The sequence below is a fragment of the Rhinolophus sinicus genome, chromosome 17 (genome assembly GCF_057876585.1).
Source record: "Rhinolophus sinicus isolate RSI-liver-muscle chromosome 17, RSI-T2T, whole genome shotgun sequence".
In the NCBI taxonomy this organism is placed as follows: domain Eukaryota; kingdom Metazoa; phylum Chordata; class Mammalia; order Chiroptera; family Rhinolophidae; genus Rhinolophus; species Rhinolophus sinicus.
Window position 1 is genome coordinate 162922570 of NC_142517.1, and position 21761 is coordinate 162944330.

The 21761-nt window shown below is 41.4% G+C and overlaps 1 protein-coding gene and 1 long non-coding RNA gene across 2 annotated transcripts in view; one reads left to right on the forward strand and one right to left on the reverse strand.

Moving 5' to 3' along the window:
• Positions 1 to 16458, reverse strand: part of WIPF1 (WAS/WASL interacting protein family member 1) — a 110573-nt gene extending 94115 nt beyond the window's left edge. Inside the window, exon 1 of the mRNA XM_019727473.3 lies at positions 16316 to 16458. The gene's annotated coding sequence lies outside the window, so the exon portion shown is untranslated. The remainder of the gene's footprint in view (positions 1 to 16315) is intronic.
• Positions 14840 to 21555, forward strand: LOC148754873 (uncharacterized). Its single transcript, XR_016019874.1, has 3 exons — positions 14840 to 15341; positions 19006 to 19061; positions 21075 to 21555. It is a non-coding gene; the product is annotated as an uncharacterized LOC148754873 (long non-coding RNA).
• Positions 21556 to 21761: the final 206 nt, after the last annotated feature.

Sequence of the window (21761 nt, forward strand, 5' to 3'; positions counted from 1 at the left end):
TGTATGAGCAAAATTAAAACAGCCTCCTACTCCATCCCCCAGCCACCGCCTCTTTTCCCTTCCTTAATCGTCCTCACCATCACTGCCCACCAACTTTCAGTGATTGGAAGAATGAGGAAAACCTCTTCTAGGACCATGAACCCTGTGTTACTGGATCTCCTTCTGCAGAAATCTGCCAGAGCTACAATGAGACTGGTTTCTACATGCCTGACACATTTCTGTTTAAATCAGTATTTTCAAACTGCAAGTTGCTGCCTATTCTCTGGCAGTCAAATCCATTTAGTGGGTTGCAACCAGTTCCTTTTTAAAAATACATAGTAGAAAATGTATTGCATTTGGTAAGAAGGGGAATTGCTTTATAAAATTTTTGTTTCTATTATTTATCTATCTGTACTGTATCTCAATGAAAAATATATTTCTTACTGTGGGTCATGGTCAAAAAAGATTTCAAAACACTGGTTTAGGCAACGCTTCTTTATATGGTGTCCTCACTGCTCACAACAGAGATTCTTTTTCCAATATTATTGCCTAGATGTTGTCTCCCCTTCACCTCTATCATTCAAGCGTAGGAAAAGGGCTCTATTCTGAACGTGGTTTTTTGTGTGTCTTTTTTTTTAACTCTAAACTACTTGTAGCCTCTTAAATTTAAACTTTCTCTCTTAAAAATATTTTGACTCTGGAAAGAAGTGAAGGTACCCACCATTCCCTGTTTTCCCAGACCCCGGAATCTACACAGTGCAAGCTTCCTCTATATAGGACCAAGTTTATTCGTGCAGTTCTTCCACCCTGGGCCCTTCCCATGTAACTTATCGGAAAACAAGGAGGAACTCAGTGTGTTGACTTAGGCAACAGGGGTAGTTACCACAGATGTGGCCCGCTAGTTCCTCTAAGCAAGCAGGCTGTCATTGGTTTCATGAGAGTTCCTAAATTTCACTTGCAGTTGGTGCTTGCCCACAGCAGGATGCTCTGTACTCCCTGGCCACTCAGAGGGAGAGCCGGCAGTCACTTTCCTTACGAGCCAGCTTAGGGGAGGGAGGAGCAGCAATGAGTCCATAGCCTCATGTGCCAAGGAGGCATTGCAGGAGGCTGGCTGACACCAACATAGCATACTCGAAGGTAGGATGTGTCACCAAAACTGTCATGCTAGTCAAGCACACGGCAGGGAGACCACAGACATGGGAATTTGAAATTTTTAAATGTGAATCCTAGCTCTGCCTCTGGTTTCTTGTTTAATTCTAGAAGGGTTCCAGATCACATCAGGAAAGCAAAGGGATGCTGTTGCCCTCTGACCAAGAACAATGACTTGCGGATTTGAGGTCGGAAAGGCCCCATGGGGCCGCTGAGCAGTGCACCTTTCCGAAAACCTTTCCAGAGAGATCTGGGCTTCAGAACGGAGTTGATTTTGTTTTACCTTCAGCTCTCCTGAGAGCTTTTTTATTTTGTCCTTCCCTGGGCTTGAAAATATGGCCAAACTGCCAGCAGAGAAATCACCCTGGGGGCTGTGGGGCATGAATGGCAGAAAGGAATAAAGCGCCCCCGACCCCTTGGTGGTCCACAAAGGAGGGGGCTTTGTACTGGTCAAGGTCTCTGCAGGGTTGTGGAGACTGGCTCTCCAGTCTCTTCTCTGCCCTCACAGCTTCAATTCCCCCCAAATGCTCTTGCTGTGGTGGGATTACACAAGACCAGGGCTGAAATCAGCCTCAGCCAGTGATTCTTTGCAGCCCCCTTTGGGCCCACTTTGAGGCAGTAGAGCCCTGAGGTGGGGCAAACAGCTCTGGATGCCCTTCCAGCCCTAGGTTTCTGTTTTTATTTGATAGAGAGATGAATTCTTCTCCTTTGTTGCCTGTGGGGATCCCCAGATCATTGTTCTGCAGGTGCAAGGTCACCTGTAGTTGCCTCGTCAGCAGAAATGTTTGTGTTGACCCCACATAGCTGCAGTCCTGCCCAGGTGGCTGGTGGAGCAGAGCTCCCAGGGGAGGCCTCTGGCCGCCTGGGCCTCTTCCAGGAAGTGCTTCACCTTCTTCATCCCAGCAGTCCAGCAAGAGCCCTGCAGCTCGCAGGGCTCTTAGACCCCAAGATGCCTGAGGCCGGGCTCCCTGACGATTAATCTCAGCAGCAGCAGTTTTGAGAAACTTTTCTCTTTATGGAAAGTAAGTGACCATTTCCCTCTTTTCTTCCCCGCCCCCAAATTATGCTATAAATCGAGTTAGTTTGACTCCTTCACCTCCAAAACAAGCAGAGGGTACTGGGGATAGGCTTGGGCTCTCCTACCCAGAACTGTCTAGAAGGCAGAGGCTCAGCACTGTGAGCTGCCCCGGGGCAGCGGCCACGTGAACACGGCTGGGTCGGGCCTCTCCTCACCTGGGCTCACTGTGTGTGCCCTGGGGGGAGGTGTCCAGCCGCCTGTCTCACATCGTTAAGGCAATATTAACCTGGTCCTGCCCATACACAAACAGACCACTCTAGGTTTCATCTGTAATTAAGCAAGAAAAGCATTTATAGAACATTTTATGCAATCTCAAGCAGAGGAAAGAGAACTGGAACTCAGCAGGCCCGGGCTCTTAACTCTGTTACCAAATAGCCACTGGCCTTGGGAATGTCATCCAACTTCTGTGGATTCTGTTTCGTCACCTGTGAAATGGGGGTCAGGCAGAAGTATTTCCATTTTCACTTGACTCCCCAGCTCAACTGTTCTGGGATTTTATGAAAGGTTCTACATGTTATAGTTGAGTGGTTTAGTCTTTCCCCACTAGCTGAATGTAGCTTAAAGTTATTCATTTATTCTTGAGAACATAATGTGATGCTAGTCACTGACACCAGTCTTCGTCAGGCAGCATTTGTGACACTCTAGGAAGATTTTCTTCCTCATTAGCCACCGCTGAAGTCTTAGGGGGTCACTTAGCGTGTATGTCTAAGGGTGTCAGGTGTTCAAGTGGGTGATTGGATACAACGAGCAGGCCTGTCTGCTGATGACCAGCAGCTGGTCGTCATTGTTTCTGGCCGTCCTTTTCTCAGGGGGTTGGTGACCCTAACTGAGAAGCACGCAGGAGAAGAGGAAGAGAAACTCTCGGTTACTTCCCACAACACTGTATCAGTGGTCAGCTATCTGCCTGAAGAACGCTGGGGCCACCTAGGTTCTTTACAACTGAATGGCCCTTCCTGGAGAGGTAGGGGCGCATCAGCGTTCAGAGTGGGCTCTGGAGCCACCTGGTCTGGACTGAATCTCAACTCTGTCATGTTAGCTGTATGAACGTGGGCAAGGAGACTACCCCAAATTCCTCATTTGTAAAATGAAGATACTATTGCCTGCTCATAGGGTTGCTATATGGATCCCAGGAGTTAATTTAGAACATTTAGAACGTTACCTGGTACATAGTATGCAATATCTATGTTAGGTGTACTATTATTATTACGTGTCCAAGAATGATTACTGGACACCTGAGGAGGAATACTTCATCCTGACTTCTGTGAGTAAGCCAGAGAAGAGCGGGCATGCTCTTATTTCTGTCTCCTAATGAGTTCTTTCTAAGGGCAGACCACAGCTTACGCCACCTCCCCAAGTTCCCCTGCACTTGTAGGGCCCCCACCCAGGAACCTCATTAGGCCAGGAGCTTCTTACCTCAGCAGAGGAAGTTTAGGACCCCAGGCCCGTCACTCCTGCCTCCCCTCCCACTGCTGGAGCTTCTCCCTGCAGCTCAGGACCACCAGCTCCTTTCCCCTGCTCTCACTACTGACCTCTGCACTCTCTCCATCACCAGGGACTTCCTCCCTTTTCTCGCCCCCTCTGTGTTTATGGGGCCAGAGCTGAAGGGGAGTTGAGGGGATTTTTCTACTAGGGCTCCATCCTCTCTTCAGTGTCTGGGTTGGAACTCAGAAAGCATTTTCTCCTTATTTACAAATGGTCATTGGGCTCTCTCAGGCACCAGTCTTACTGTTCAGCTTCCCTGGCAGACAAGTTTGTCTCACTTATCTGTAAAGCAGAAAGTTCACAGGGGCACCATTTATCAGTGTGTTGGTCCAGGTTCTTTCTATGCACAACTGGAAGCCCTGGAATGTTAGCACCAATCTTGAGAAGCAAGAGCAAGGCAGTTTCTTGGATGCCGTCCAAAATGGTCTGACTCTGAACCAAAACAGCAAGGTATTGTTCCTCAGACCAGGAGTAAGAAATATAAACAAGAGACTCAACCAGCAATGGTCACAACCACCAATCAATGGTTATGGTAGAACTCCCAAGGCAAAGCCCCATTAGGTATTTTTATCCACTCCCAGGAATCACCACCATCATACTGAACATTTTCCAAAGCACGCACTTACAGTCACCTGCATGTGGTGTTTTGTCTGAGACGGTACACAGAGTATTTTAGTGAGCAACGACCTCTGCCTTCTGAGAAGCTGCAAAGGCTGATGCAATACATGTATTTTCCCAGTGGAGTGTGGAATTGGTACTTCCTGGTTATATCTGCAGAGCTCTTTAAAAGGGGTTAGCCAATGCTGTATGTGTGCACGTGTGTGTGCCCACACATGTGTCTGCGTGTGGTAGGTGGTGAGGACAGGTGGTTTCAGGTGTGATCATGTGAGCACTAGTGCAGAATAAGGGTGCATATAAGCAGTGTGATTTTCATTGCATGTAAGTAAAACAAGATCCGCAGGCAAAATAAGATCTGGACTCATCTGGCTCATATCCCATTCCCACAAATAACATGACAAAGAAAATCTCAGGGTAATGGTTAATGTTCTTTCTTCAGTAAGTATACAATGAGATTCAAGTATAAATTGAAAACTTGATGAGTTTGCTGAAATATAATTTGATATTTATGTATTACACATAAAACACATATACTATTTTAGCTAAATGAGAAATGTGACAGACATCTTTCTCCCTTATTTACCAAATACTTAGTCAAAAATGGACAAAGTAACACTTCAGACTCATCAAATTTCTGACTGATACGTTACAATGTTGACAGTTACACTGTTTAAACAATGCCTTATTTGGAGATGTCACATATGTCCCATTACAGGCATCGCAAACATCCTCGCCTCAATCTTCCCCCCATTCTTACGGATTGCTCTAGTTTCGCATAGTGTTTTATTGTTGTCAGGGTCATATGACCACATAGCTGGGATTAGAACACCGGTGTTGAACTGCTAGACTATTGCTCTTTTCACTTCACCACTCTACCTTCAGTAGACGGTTCAATGCAAAAGGAATTAAGCAAAGGAGCAAGTTGGTATCAGGTCTTCACCTGGAAGTGACTTAATTTTCAAGAGTCTACACTATCTCTGAGGATTGATGAACATCCAAAAGCAGGGACAGAGTGAAAATGAAGGTAGGTAGAGGGGCCACATGCCCTCAGGCATCAGCATATGGAGGCCCCGATACGATGTGAGTGTTTGCGAATTCCAATGCCAAAACTATGGTACAAGGCAAGAGGAAAGGTGCCAATTCCCCCTGGGCACCATTTTCCCTCCCCACGCCACTCACTGGCTAAAACCAAATGCAGCTCCCTACCAAGGTGAGCTCCACATCAGGCTAACCAGACACCACCTGGAACCCAATCCAACCTTAGGACCCTGGCTAATTGGGGCCAGTGGTTCTGGCCTTGAGAATGACCTGTTTTTAAGTGGTAGAGAGTTCAGGCTTCCTCAAGACTGAGCCACACATGGGGTCTAGAGATTTTCTGTTCTCATCAGACCTCCCATCTCACAGTACTGAAGTCCCTACTAAGACTGACCGTGAGGACCATATGAACAAGACCGTATTCGGTTAACTCACCCAGCTTCCATGGACCTTTGGGTTCTGCACAAGAACACGCATTCTGAAGAATTCCTCTGGCTATGTTTGTCAGAACTTCAGCGTGAGTCTCACTTGGGAACTTGTGTCTTCTCCTGAATCTCTCCCTCTGTTCAAACATGTCAGTTTGCCCGTTTAGTCTGTGACATTTTCCTAGCGTGAGGCCCTTGGCTTGTTTCAGCCCTGGCAGTTTGGCAGAACGTACAAACTTATCTTTCAGGAGACGCTGATCTGTACAATTCAGCCTCATTCAGGAGACCCAGCCTTTAGGGGTACAACTCTCTTGTGTTCTTTTTTTGAACAGGACGTCCCTTTATGAAACTTCCTAGCCTTTAATACACTAACATTAAAAATCGAGTAACACTTTATTGTGGCAGATAGCAAGGACTCACAGGGTTTTTAAATTTTCAGTTCCAACCTCTGCTGCCCAGACACAATCTTTTTGCCATCTGGGTCAGGTTAGTTACAAAGCACTGTTATTATTCTGGGCTACACAGTGTTGGCCCGACCTACCCGAACACAAGAAATTTTGCTGATTGATTTAGTTATTCTGTTCATATAAACGAATCCAGTTGTACAGCTGTTTCTGATTAGCCAATGTACTGCTGGAGTTATATACAAATAATTTCATAATGAACTCAGCAGCTACAAGGACAGGAGAAATGGGATCTAGTCTCACCTCCCAGAAAAACAAGCAGGCGCAACAAGGGCAGGGGCTTTCAACAACGCTCCAGGTTTGAATTCCTATCTGCTGTGATTCACTTTTTCCTCTTGATGTAATTCAGCATAACTTATAACTAATGCTCTCAAAGAACCTTTGTCTTCAGACTTTTGGATTCAAGAGGGAAACCCAGCTAGCTTTGCAAGCTGAAAAGTCCTTTAAAATTTCCCATCCTTGTATTTTATAAGCCTCTGTTTTTCTCATTAAAACATTTATGTTTCCTGAGACCATTTCTTAAATAATATACTTTTAGAAGGAAAAAATTAGGACTGAAAGGTCTATATTTACTTTGTAATAAATAGAAATCAAGTGTTTTGTTTCATTTCACTACAGAATAATTAAGCTCAATGAGCTTAGGCTCAAGCTTTTCTTCTTCAGTTCTAGAAGACAAATCATACATACACTAGAAAATTAAGGAAAAGACAGGGCATGAATAATTGAAATGAATAGATTTTTTTTTTTAAAAGGTAGATAGTGACAAGTGCTCCCTAAAGAAATAATTTGAAACAAAACAGGAAAAAGAGATTAGAAAGTTTATACTTCTAAAATGAACTATGCTGGCAAGGATGTGGGGAAACAGATATTTTCAAATCGTGTTCGTGCACCTAAGAATTACTACAATTTTTGTAAAGTAATACCACTTTGGGGACTCAGACAGAAATAAAAGCTTCTGTATGTCAGCATGGTCAAACTTACACACAAGGATATTCAGAGAACTGCTCTAGTAGCACAGAACTTGAAACAATTTGGTGAATTAAACGCTGTGATATAAATGAGTTTAATTAGGAGAGGACATCCTATGATGTTTTGTTATGTTAAAACAATCTTGTAGATATCAAAAAGGTATCTGCAGCCTGATGTTTATTGCAGCATTATTCACAATAGCCAACGCAAGTGGAAACAACGCAAGTGTCCATCAACAGATGAATGAATAAAGAAGGTGTGTTATATATACAGCCAAGAGAAAACAGGAAATCCTGCCATTTGTGACAACATGGATGGATCTTGAGGGTATAATGCTAAGTGAAATAAATCAGACAGAGAAAGACAAATACTGTATGATCTCACTTATACATGGAATCTGAAAAAGTTCAACTTGTAGAAACAGAGCAGAATGGTGGTTTCCAAGGGTTGGGGAGTAGGGGAGTTGGAGAGATGTTGGTGAAAGGGCATAAACTTGCATCTAGAAGATGAGTAAGTTCTAGGGATGTAATGCAGAGCACTGTGGTTATAGTCCACAATACTATATTGTATTATATACGTGACAGTTGCTAAGAGGCTAGATCTTAAATGTTCTCACCACAAAAGAGAAATGACAATTCTATGACAGGATGGAGGTGCCAGCTAATGCTATGGTGGTGACCACATTGCAATATATAAGGGTATCAAATCAACACATTGTACACTTTAAACTTACAATGTTATATGTCAATTATATCTCAATAAAAAACTCTTGTAGCCTGATATGTACATGTTTCTATTTTTAATAGAAAAACTATAAATGTGCATATATATTTGTATACAGTTACATAAGCAAAGAGAAAGTTGAGAAATATCCTAAACTGACAATATTGATTATCTTCAGGGGTTAGAATTTGAGAGAGGAGAAAAATTATTAACTTTCTTTATACACTTTTTTTTCTTATTTATATCAACCATATACTTTTATAATCTGAACAAAATAAGAACCACAATTTCGTTTTTAAAAAGTGTAGAGTCACATGTTCAGCAAAAACAAGGAAGCAAAGACTGGATCACAAAGACTGAGCAGCTGGCCTGGCAGTGAACAAAAACCTCTTCCTAACTCTAAGAAAAACGCTGTTTCATCATAGCAAAGTAGAGATGGTGTATATAAAAATTCTGTACAGAAAGGAGTTTTATGGTTAAAATAATACCATAATACCCCCCACACAGTCCTTTAATCAACTGAGACATTTGTTTTCTTTTCCTTCTACCAATTTCTCATCAAAAAAGGGAAAATGAAGAGGAAAAATTTATGATGTTTAATTAATAAGATTCTAGCTCCAACATCTTATAAAATATCACTCAAGTAAGTTCCCTTTTTTTTTTTTTTCATTTTCTCTCTATCCAGCTTATTTCCAGGAATAGCAACATTCAAACATGGTTGTATGGCTCCATACAATTTTAAATTTGTCTCAAACAAAAGGTGAGGCTTTGAAAAACAAAATTTTTTTTTAAAACAGTGCTATAACGTCAGGGGGAAGAACAGTGTGGAATTTTACTCACAAAACCTGAGACTATTTAAACTGACTCTTTGGGTTACTTCTTAAACCATGCATGACAATCAAATTCTAGCTGTAATAGATAAGAATAGGCACTGCTTAAGCAAATTGCTTTACTACTTTTAAAAAGGTTTTAAAAGGCCTTCAACTACTTCGCCTTTTTCTAAGCCCTCAAAAATCGAATTAGAAATTTCAGTACTATATGAAAACTTGTCTTAGTGTCCCTCAACCTGCCTTCTGGGACCTGGGAAAGATAACCAGATTAGTCTCCCTTCCCACCCACTTCTCTCTCAATCCATCACCAAGGTCCTTTCCTGAAGTCCCTCCCCCACACTCACATGTGCTGCTTACGTGATATGGGCCTGTTCAAAACAGCCCATTTCTTTCTATCTTAGGCAGATCTGACTGTCTCCATTATTTAAATATCCATCCCCGTAACACAAGACTACTGTGGTTAAGACACTGATCTCACTGTTTACATTTTCAGAAAGAAAAAAAAAAGCTACGGTACATGTTTTCTCAAGGTCTGAATGTTCTCTACTTTCAAACATCTATTCTGTTGAGGTTGGGTCGTGGGGGGAGTCTTAGGGTTTCCTGAAACATTACTTGATAACATGTTCAACATTTCAACATTGCATTAGTCTAAGACATGGACAGGTTTCTCTCTTGGTCCCTCCCAGTCTTCAGTTCTTTAGGCAATAGATAAAATCTGCAGATGTCTACAGAAGAATGCTTGGGAGATTTCAGAAGTAGGCTAGGGAGACAAGCAAGTTGTAGAAAAGCAAGAAATTCAACCAACTGCCCATTTGGTTTGTACATGTCAACGAAATGACCATATTTATTCTGTCACGGAATTGGTTGGTTGTTTGACTTGACTCAACAGATTGATTGTTTGGGCTAACAGGCGAGCTAGTGGTCATTGAAATGGCAGCACAAACTCTAATGGGTAACAGTGGACAATCAATAACGCACCAGTCACATACATGAGGTCTGATCAAAAGATACAGTGTTTAAATAAATTATTACAGTAAAAGACACATGGCCATTAATCCCCCTGAAAATACTCCCCCTCGCTTCAAACACAGTTATCCCATCGTTCTTGCCACTTTCGGAAGCAGTTCTGGAAGTCCTCTTTCGGGTCTTTACTTCATTCTCCGTCATGACAACGCTCCGTGTCCCATATCACTTCTGATACACGGCAATTTCTGTCAAATAAAAACATTGCAGTGTGTCCTCATCCACCTTATTCACCAGATCTGACACAGTGCGACCTCTGGCTCTTCCACAAAGTCAAAATGACCATGAAAGGTAAATGTTTTGAATTGATTCCAGACATTAAGGCAGCTACCACAGCACAACTGAAGACACTCACGAAAGAAGACTTCCAGAACTGCTTCAGAAAGTGGCAAGAATGATGGGATAAGTGTGTTCGAAGCGAGGGGGAGTATTTTGAGGGGGATTAATCGCACTGTGTCTTTTACTGTAATGCATTTTTTTAATTGAACATTCACCATATTGTTTGATCACACTTTGTGTGTATATACCAGGTCTCCCTGAAAATAAGACCTAGCCGGACAATCAGCTCTAATGCACCTTTTGGAGCAAAAATTAATATAAGACCTGGTATTATATATTATATTATATTATATTATATTACATTATATTATACCTGGTCTTATATTATAGTAAAATAAGACCGGGTCTTATATTAATTTTTGCTCCAAAAGACGCATTAGAGCTGATTATCCAGCTAGTCTTATTTTCGGGGAAACACGGTGTATATGTATATATATACATATATATATGTATGTGTGTATATATATATACATACACGTATATATACACACACATATGGTTGGTGCAAAAGTAATTGTGGTTTTTCGCAATTATTTTTAACCTTTTAAACTGCATTTACTTTTGCACCAACCTAATACATCCCTATAGGAGAATGCTATACAGCTGTTACGAATACAGTACCAGTATGTCCAAGAAATACTACAAAATGTAAAACAAGCAAAATGCAAACAATATCCATACAACACAGTATCAAATATGTGCGATGTGGTGGAGTGGAAGGGGGAGAATAGGAAAATGTAACCAACTGTGTTTAGCCGTTATAATGAGGTAAGGTGTACACATTACATATATTTAAAGTAATCAAGTGTTGCTTATGAGAGAAAAAGTATATGTACTGAAAGAATGTAATATGTATTTAAGTAATGTCAGCATACTCCTATATAGATATGTATTTAAATGTAGTACTTTGTGTTGCCTACGTAAGAAAAATAGAAAATATATCAAAATAAAAGCTTTTATTATTTTAAGTTGTAAAGGATTCCACTGTCCCAGGAAACTATTTGGCTCTGAATTTTTCATCTTATTCACCATTTCCTTTTTCCTACAGACACGTCTTACTTGAGAGAACTATTTATCCCCCCAACACAAAGGAGTCTGGCAGTTTGAGAGGAAGCTAGTGTCCTTCAATTTTGCTTACACTTCTTTTTCAGGTTGTATATTACCTCTTAGTCCAAAGAAAAAACTGGAAAATCCATGGGTGGGAGAGTCCCAACCCTCCTTTATGTGGAAATGAACCAGATACAGGTATTAGACCAGGAAATGTCACTTCTTAGGTTCTACAATAATTCCCACCCTTCCCACAAGAACTCAAAATCCCATTCTTTAATTACTTAAGAATATTGCTATTGTTCACTTCGGAAGACATAAAAGTAAACAGTATTTAAAGCTAATTATATATATGAATAAAAAGTAATGTCATATTATACATATCAATCATGGTGAAGGACCACTCTTAGGATTAAATTTGTTTCCTAGCATCTTCACAAACCAGGCATTCTCCTATAAAACATCAAGATTTACCTTGCTTTTGTGAAAAATTCACTCATCTCAAATCAGAGTGGCAGAAGTAAACTGTCATTCAACAAACATTAATTGAGAACCTAATATACAAGAACCTACTATTTTTGAGAGAATATATAAATGCTTTTTTGTTGTTATCACTGTGAGAAAGTTGATAAACTAATGAGGGAGAAGAGACACATACAAGTGATTCCAATACAGTATAGAATGGATTCTAAGCCACAGGTGGGGCCCAAACAGCTACAGGAATTTACTAGAAGAGGCAGGAATCAGCTCATGGAGAAGAGAGTATTTTGGCTCTTCTTAAGAAGCTTGTTTTTACAATGTGAACCATGTTGATCAGAGCTACTAACGTGAAATCTGTAGATGACTGTATCTCTTGTTTATTTTAGCCATAGTCTTCTTTTGTTGAATACTAGCAAAGTCGTATTATGTTTCTTCTCAACAAGTATGTGTGGCCAATTTGAAGAATCTATAGGATTCAACATCAAGTGAAGAGAAGTGTGTGGAGAGACACTTAGTGTGGAGAGAAGAAATGGCAATGCAAAGGCATACAGACAGGAACGGAAAAGAGCCCACTACATGAAAAGTAATATACAATACCGCTGAAGGTGAAGTTAAGGGTTGTAAGTGCAGAGTTTGGAATGAGACTGCCCCAGGTTTGAATACTAGCTCTGTCATTAGCTATGTGGCCTTGGGCCATGACCTAACTTCTCTCAGCCTCAGGTTCCACATTTATGAGCAGAACCTACCTCACAGGGTTGTATGACTATGAAATGATTCAATTAAATGACAGGTAGTAAGTGATAATGTTAAAGGAAGAAAGGATGGGAAAGAGAGGGAGAGTGGAAGAAAGAAGGAAAGAAAGGGAGATTTTTAAAATCTTGCGTCAAATCATAGAAAGTTTTGAAAACCCGATTCACTTAATATAACTAACAGATAAAAGAAAATTAAAAAGAAGAAATTGAGTTCCACTGAAAAGACGGCTTATTAGGTGAGAAAAAATATATCCATAGTAAGCAATGCTAAAATGTTAATTTGTATAACACCATAGCAGTATGTTTTCACAATATGAACCATGTTTATTTACTGAAGCTTCTAAACTAATGAAAATTGTAGATAGCTGTGTCGCCTGTTTATTTCAGCTATGGTCTTCTTTGAGCAATAGCAAAGTCAATTATTTATGACTAATCTGAAGGCTGTAATAACGAGAGCGTGCTTCTCAGGAATCAAAGTTCCCTGCCTCCTGGCCACAGGAGGACACAAAAGCAGCCGTCCTAGGTAACCTGCTAAGTGATTCACATCCACGACTACATCCCACCCTCATAACAACCCTGTAGGTAGAGGTGGTCACTCTGATTTTAAAGGTAATGCACCAGAGGTGGCAGAACTTTTAAGACAGAGCTGGCACTGGAAGCAAGATCTGTCCAAATTCCTGGTCCTTGCTTTAACCTTTAGGGAACTCTGCATGTGGGAGCTCCTCTGCACCACCTGGGGGGCTTTCACAAACTAGAGTCCTGGGCCTCACCCCAGGCTCCTATAAGCCTCTAGTCACATCCATGGCCAAAGACCAGCATACTTCAATACCAGATAAAGCATGGGCAGAATAGCACTACTCAACTAATTCAAAGTATTCTGGGGGCTTTGGTGAGCCTAGAGTTTTTATTACTCAAAGCATACAAGAGACAGAGTTAATTATGTTGACCGGCCCGTAATCCTTACAGCGTGAGAAACAATTGACAAATGTTGGGCTGAGCAATACAAGGAGGCCGGCCCAGCAAGGAAGTGTTCATTTGTCACAGGGAGGCGGGACCTGAACTGTTTCTCAATTGGAGCAGTAAAGGTGAAACACCATGAGCTTGTGCCTAGTAATCTTCCTCTGCCCAGCACATAGTAGACACTTAGTAAATACTTGTAAAATGGACCAACAAGTGAGTGAAGGACTAACTCCCTCCAGGTGGAAGTAATTTCATTCTCCTCTAAATACCGTGTGTTTGATCTGTACCTTTTTTAACCTTATTTACTACTTTCTGCTTTGTATTCCTGCTGTTTGAAACCAAGTCTCATTTCTACCAGAGAGTAAGCGGCCAGGGGCAAACTCCATTTCTTTCTGAGCTAGGTCTTCCCCTCTACCACTAGCACAGGGCACAGCAGTGACCCCTAGCAGGGACCCTCAATGCTGAACGAGTATCTGGCTTGATTCCAACTGTGACCTGATTCACATATGTGGGTCTGGTCCTGGCTATTCACAAGGCATACAAGCATACCAAACCTCCAGCACTGTGGCATCATTGTGGATTGCTGGCACACAGTGGCAGCAAGACCTCTGCATGGAAATCATTAGGAATTTGGTAGACTTCATTGGAGGGAAGGCTTCAGGAATACCATGGCTTTGGGAGATAGAACCCCAAATATCAGATGCTTAAAAGAGAAGGCATTACAGCAACAGCTATAGGGCACTTTAGTTTTGTTCTCCTGATGTGCATTGTAGAAACCACATATGTTCCCAGAATTACAACTATAGTTAGGAACACCCTGAAATATCAAAGACAGTGACACAGACCCAGTAATGAATACTTTCCACAAAAGGGGGCTCATCCCTGGTTAGAGCACCTGAGGCAATAAATATAAAAGGTAAAAGCATACCACCTTTCCTTCACTGCCCCCATCCCACCACCTGAGCTCTTTGTCGCTCTTGTGTCTTGGTGCTACACACTGCAAGGTGTCTGGGTGGCCCTCTAGTGCCTTGCGCTCTGCTGCTTTTTGCCGTTTCATACCTCATTATCCCACTTGATCCTCACTGTTTGATGAAGAAAGAGCAAAGATCATCAACCCCATTTCTTGGATGTGATAAGTGAGGCTTAAGTTGCATAACATAACTAAGGGTACCAGAAAGTGGTGGAACACAAAGTAGATACTTATTTTGTGAAATGAACAAACAAATGAAAGGTACGAGTCTCTCCAGATGAAGTAATCTCATTGTCTATAAATGTCCCAGAATTTGATCTTATTTTGCTTATAAATCTCTTTGCTCTATACATTACACAAACCTAAAACAGTTTATATGCTTCTCAGGGAGCAAAAGTGATGGCAGAGGTTGGGTAGATCCCAAGGAAAAAGATGATGTCATTAAAATGTTTTAATAATATCTGCAGAGTTTAGTCTGCACACTTCCATTCAACAGGTAGTCAATGGCTTCTACAGTTGGCTGGGGACTTGGTCCTTGAGAAACTCAACCTTGTGGGGATGACCGGCAGGTAAAGATACATAGCAAGAATAGAAGGCGGTGTTTCAAGCATTGTAAAGAGGGATTAAGATGAAAAATGGTGAAGGTCTATGTGGGGTTCTCTCACCTCAAAAAGTCAAAAGGTGATTTATAAAAAGAGAAATAGAAAATTTCTTGAAGTTATTTTATTCGTTATAGAAAAGGGAATTTTTGAGAAGGAAAAATATATTAATGACTCAGAATGAAGCTACAGTATTGTTTTGAAATTGCCTTTGGAAACTAGCAAAAGAAAGCCCACCCGGGACGGGCCCAGGGGCTCAGCGGCTGCATTGCCTGGAGTCTGGGGTTACAGGCGGCCAGCGATTGGGGGTGGGATCCAGTGACGACCCAGCGGACAACAGTGACACACAATTTTCAGAAAAAGACACGGAGTCCACCCAATTACTGCTGAGAATTTGAGAGGCTTCCCGGAGAACTGAGGTAAGGCCAAAAGCCCGCAGCCCAGGAAGGAATAGATCTCCGGGATTCAGCAGGACCAGAAGATCCAGCCAGGCTGACTGAGGTCCTTACACAGACACACCTTTTGTTAATCTCAAGTAGTTCAAAATCTAACCACCAGCTGAAGATTTGGGTCCACCCGACTGGGTCAGCTGGTTTCTCTTACGCTTGCAACTTTCTTTAACTGGTCTTTTTAAGTGAAAAATATGCTAATAGCAAAAGGTAGCGGGGGCGGGGGGGGGGGTGAGATTGAAGTGAAGCTGTCCGGAAAGTTCGGGAGAGGCCCGGAGGAAAAGCGCTGACCCAAACAGTTACTAGTGCCTCTAAAGGCAACGCATACATATAAGTCGCACGTCTACACCAATTACGGAGCGAGCAGCAATCTGGAGGCACCCGGCGGGAGGATAGTTGGGAAAACCAAGTTGCGGGATGGGCAGGATTCCTCAGCGAAGAAAGCAAGGCGGTTCTATGGCATGAATTAGCCCCGGGGATGCCCGTAAAGTGCCCATCGCCCGAACTGGGGGTGTAGATGCGTCCCCAACGCATCCCCACTAAGCCCCTGTCGCGGTTAACTACCGCACGAGCGGGTCCCGACCCCCCCGAGCAGCCGCAGGGACGGCGGAGTCCAGGAACGCGCCCAGCCCGGGAGGCGCCCGCGTCCGGAGCCCCGCTGTCCACCGCCCCTTCCTCCCCTCCCCATCGGCCGGGCGGGCAGGACGCGCGGGCCGCGGGGCCCGGAGTCGCGCCCCTCCCGAGGCCCGGCGCCCGCGCCCACCGCCCGCAGCGGACGCAGCTCCCCGGCTGCCCCGCCCGCATCACCCGCCGCGCGCCCACCCGGTGCCAAGCCGCGCTTCCGAGCCCAGTCGCTTCCCTGGCGTCCCCGGCAGTCACGGGGGTCTCCACGGGAGCTACCTTGAGACCCCGGTACCCGGTGGCGGCTGCCTCATGTCCCTTACCGCGCAGCGGCTCTGGGCGGCTCCAGGGCCCCGCGGCGCGCCAGGCATTTTTTTCGGGGAAACTTCTCCGTCGTCCGTAGGGCTGAGCCGGCCGGGCAGGAAAAGCGCTCAGCGCCGGGAGGCAGCGACCATCCGGGAACTTCGCGGAGATGTAAACCCTCCCCCTCGGCTCCCGATCGCCACCCCCCTACGGCCCCGCCACATGTGGACGCGCCACGAGGCCGCTGCCGGCCTTTGGCCCTCTCCTCTGGGCGCCACGCCTGCCCAGTTTGACTCTAAAAGTTCAGCGTCCCATAGCCTCAGGTTCCCCCAAGGGGAGCGTGGTAGGCCTGGGGTGAGTAGGAGGCTGGGGCGTGTGTGTTGCCAGGTCCCCAACCCCTGCGAGTGAGGGGACACAGTGGCTTTTGCAGAGGAGAGGGTAACTGGGAGGGGTGGCCAACCAATGGCCCTTTCCCCCAAAGATTGCATCCTCTCCAGCATCCTGCTGTTTGGGCTCCCCTCCCCCACCAGGAGGGAAAGCTTTCCTATTGCCTGCCTTCTCCTATGTTCTCGAAAGAGAGGGTCCAGCTTTGAGGCACCTTAAATTCAAATTCATTTTTTAAAAATGAATTTTAAAATAGAGTAGAACCCACTGTTAACCTAAACATAAAAGACCAAAGTAAGAGGCAAAAGCATTTATTTGAGATCCAAAAGAATAGCTATTTGGGAAGCACTGATTCAGGCAGAAGCCCAAATAGTGTTTCCACGAGGGTGTTTATGAGAAAGGCAAGGGGAATAATTACCTGAATAGAAGGAAGGAATTTCTATTGGTATTGATAAGTTAAGGAAAGAATTTCAATTGGTGTAAATAGTCTGAGTTATTCTTTAGCTCTAGTGGTGGTGCTAATTCTAAAGGATCTTTAATTTTCAGTCTGGTAGTCAGAATCTCTGCTTTCTTGTTAGCTTTGCAAACTGTTGTTTGGAATGCAATGTTGGTTTGGCCTAGTCTAAAAGTTATTTTGCCCAGTTTAAACATTCCAAAGATTTGAGAATAAGGTGTTCAAGGCAGTTTCTCTGGGGTGGCACCTGTGACTCCATTTTGAGGTGGATCCATTTATATTATTTTCACATTTCTCCCTTTTGATCAAGTTCTCTTTTTGCAAGCATCTCTGATCAACCATTGGAAATCAACACTGATTAGTTGGTCCTCCATTGCTGGGAAGTCTCATTTCTGGTATGTGATGTCCTATGTAGGACGGAAAATTGTTTTCTATGGAGCCTTGGGCCACATTCGAGCAACAAGGATGCCAGAACAGAGGAAGGCTTGACCGTCATGTTCTTTTAAGGACAAACGTCTCCCGTGGTTTCTTGAGGTTTCTCATATGAAGTCTCATGGGCCTTATTAATCATCTCAAAATCTTGAGCAACCATCATCTGAATGGTATCTTTATAACATCAAGCTCTGCATAACAAAGTTTTATAACAGCAAACATTTCTATAATAACAAAATGGTAAGTCCATTTTGGAGAATACTTGAGGGCAGCCAGCTAAAGATATCAAAGAACTATGGTGTCAGTAAGCACTGTATTTAATCATTTGGTTTGTGCTCAGATTTTATCTAGTTCCATCTTTACTTCACCAGAGGTGTTTTATCCAAGTGCAACAAGACATAGTAACAATAGAGCAAAACCCATGTTGTTCGCCCAGGACATGGTCAAGAGTAATTCTATTGTTTAATACAACTTGTGCAGGGAATCTAACGATTTTTTTCTTGGGCAGCTATTGCTTTTGTGGTAGATCCAGCAGTTTCTTCTAAGGTTTTGATAAGTTCCTAATCATATATTCATTCACTGCAACATCTGCCCAAGGAAAAAGTATTCTTTCAAATCTGACCTTTGCTGGGGTTGACATCCTCAGGCATTGGATACCCTTAACAATGTGTGCAGCGAGTTGCATGTTTTGACCTGTGAAGTAGGCTTAAAGATCATGTCCATTGGTGAGTTATCTTTCCAGGCAGAAGTTAAGGGGAAAAAGCAAACAATAACTCTTACAGTGAGTGCTTAGTCTCATATTATTTGTGAGATAGGCAGGAACTAAAATAAGAAAAAACAAAAAATAAAGGTTTAGTTTATGCTAACTAACCTGGTCCAGAATCTTGGGTTAGCTGTCCACGACAGAGACTGTCTGATTCACTCCCTACTGATTTTAAATTTCAAACCCTCTTTTGATTAAGCAGTCCAATTGGGTGCAGGAACTTTCATTAAATGGCAAGCATGAATCCAAGAGTCAACACCTGTAAATTTGCCAGCCCATAGATTAGTTAAGAGTACCTAATATGGTCCTTTCCATCTTGGTCAAAGAGTACTTCTGAAGGTGTCTTTTCTAGTATATGTAATCACCTAGTTGTAAATTGTGGTGTTTAATTTCTTCATTTCTGTAATTTAATTGGATATCAAAATAGGTAAAGCTAAATGCAGAGGTCGACCTGTAATTATTTCAAAAAGTGAAAGCTCCTGTTTACCAAAAGGGGCAGATCTTAAGAATTGTAAATGTCAGTGTCAAAGTTTGAAATGTCTCTGATGGTGTCATCAGTTGTTGAGGTATATTTTCCAAATGGCTTATACAACATCAGGCACAAAGACTGTCTAAGCATGAGCTATTGTGGCAATTTCTCTGAAGTTTATATCAAATCGTTTCCATTCATTTTGTAGGGCAGCTGGGAACCCTGAAAGCAAGGTACCTGGCCAATTTTCCCAAGGAAGTTTCCGTAAGTCAATCATTGTTCCTTAAAGCTATCTGGTCATGTCTGAGTCTGTGCATGTCTTTCTCGAACATGACATTCCACTCAAAACCTTAGTAATGGAACCAGTGTTTTCAATTGTGTCCTGTTGCAAGGAGAACAGATTATTATTGAACTCACATAAATAATCACACAGCCATGAAAATAGGAATACTCACTAAGGGTTTCCAAATTCTGGAGGGATCAGGTAAGAAGAAAAAGATAAATGTTTCAATTCTGCTTTCAAAAATATAATTTACCAAATTGCTGTATGTCATAGGAGAAAAAATTTTCTTATATCTGGAAAATGAAGATCAAAAGAACCAGTGATATTTCAAATAAGAAGTCATAAAAATTGCAATCATCCTCATCAGTTCATACAGTCCCATATTATTAATTCTTGTTAATCTTTTTGTTAACAGTTTTATGAATCCTGTTTTTCCTTACAGTTCTGCAAATCCTCACCCGGTTTTATGGTATAGTCTGAAAGTTTATCAGAAACCTGTATTTTAGAGTAAGTGTCAGAGTCCACTCCATAAATCCCTCAGAAGATGAAACATATTTCTAAAAGCATCAGAGTAAGATAATGACTCTCTGTAAATGACAACTACTTAAAATGACATGGTTGAAGATCTGATACAATGCACTTGACAAAGAAATTTGTTTTTCTCTGCAACACACATTTTAAGATAACAACTAGAATTACAAATGAAAACATATCAAAACATTTTAGATTCTTAGAAATTTATATAATTTTAGAATATTTATTTTAATAATAATATATGCATAGAAATACAACATAATTATTATTTCTTATTTGACAATGCTTCCCATGTAATTTTAGCATATTAAATAAGCCTAATTAATTTAATTTCCCCTTTTAGAGAGAGAGAGCCTTTGAAATGTTTCAGGAATCCTTTTTTAAAACCCCAAAACAATATTCAGGTTAAGAGAAAACTCTAATTTTTTAATTTGGGGAAGTTTGTGAAAAAAAAAAAAATATATATATATATGAAAAGTTTTAAAACACTTGGTCAAATAGGATCATAGGTCACTGTGAAACGATGTTTAGTTATCCATCTAACCATGGTGACAAAGACTGTATGCAGGCAAATACAGAAAGTTAAACGCTTATCAGCAAAATTTAGCTCCTTTACTATTAAGAAGACTCAATTTATCTAAGTAATCAAAAATTTTATAAAGAGCACAGGAAATTGCTTCAATAAAACACAAAATCTTTGCTTTCCTTTTATAATCTCTTATTAAGACATACCAATAGTATAAAAAAATTTGAAAGCTTCAAGTCACCAAAAGATTTGGAGAAACTATTCTTAAGTACATATACCATAACATATACAATTATTGCTAAAAAGTTTCACAAAAAAACCTTTTATTCCACCTACATCTATTTAATTCATTAGTTCTTAACAACTAGGTTTAGAGTACTTAGGAAAATTTCATTATACCAAGTTACTTTTCTTGTTGACAAATTTGTAAGCCTAGGGAGAATAGAAATATTGTACTTAATACTGATAACTCTAAAGAATTGTCTGTTTAAAGTTTCAATAGCAAATATTTTCTCAGAACCTGAAAATATTTGGGTTAGTTTCTATTATGTTTCTTATTTTGTATAAGCGCTTAATTTCTTTAAGTCAATTAAACAGCTCTTTACAAACCAATTTTAGTAATATCCTCTGGAGGTAGAAATACATACACATACACAGACAGATACAACCAGAGACCTGATAGTTTTCTTCTTAAAAGAACAGGTACAATAATACAAAACCCATTAATTTATAATAGTCATTATAAGTTAAGTTTAATCGTTTAGATGGCTAAGACTTCTACTGTTTTAGAGAAGAGTTTTAAGGTTTGTATTTGTCTTTGACAAACAAACAAGCAGCTGGGGGGCTGCTTAGGCAAAGGGAAACTTTTCAGCTGCTGGTGCTTTTAAAAGTTCTCCTCTCTTAACTTTTTTTTCTTCGGTTTGCTCCGTCACAGGCCGTTGTGGACTGTTTACATTCCTGATTATCCACTGGAAGATCTGGAGAGTTGTTGAGGAGGCCTTAAAAAAAAAATCTATCAGACTTTTAATTCTATCAAGTTTCTGATCATAGAGTCATTAAATTCTTTGAAATAACTTGTCAAGTCTCAGGTGGACAAACAGTAAATATTTTTGACAATGTAAAACAATTCCATGGACCCTAAAGGGTGCAAAGGTTACTACCTTTCAGAGTCATATCCTTTGATAGTTATAAGGAAGAACCAATCGCCTGGATGTCCCAAGCCAAGCAGAAAGCTAGCCAAACCCTTACAACACATAAGCAGGCAATAGCTATTCCTGGGAGAGAAAGGATAAAAAAACAATTGGTCTTAAAGTCTTTTGTTTTACGTACCTTTTATATCTTTAATTTTTTATTAGCCTTTTATAAGACTCTTGCTTTTAAGTGCTTAAATTAAAATTACCTGCTTAGCTTGCCAAAGATCCTTTCAGAGATTTTTTTTTTTTTTGTCATTTTGTCTTTTAGAAGCGTCTACATATCAATTAAAGAATGCATTACATTGTCTGCAAGAGATTTAGAATACTTTCTTTAAGAGAAGGCCTTTGAGGTAGACCTAACACAAGGGTTTTCCTAACTGGCTGTTAGAGATTTTAATTATTTTTGCTAAGTTGGTTCATTTCATTAA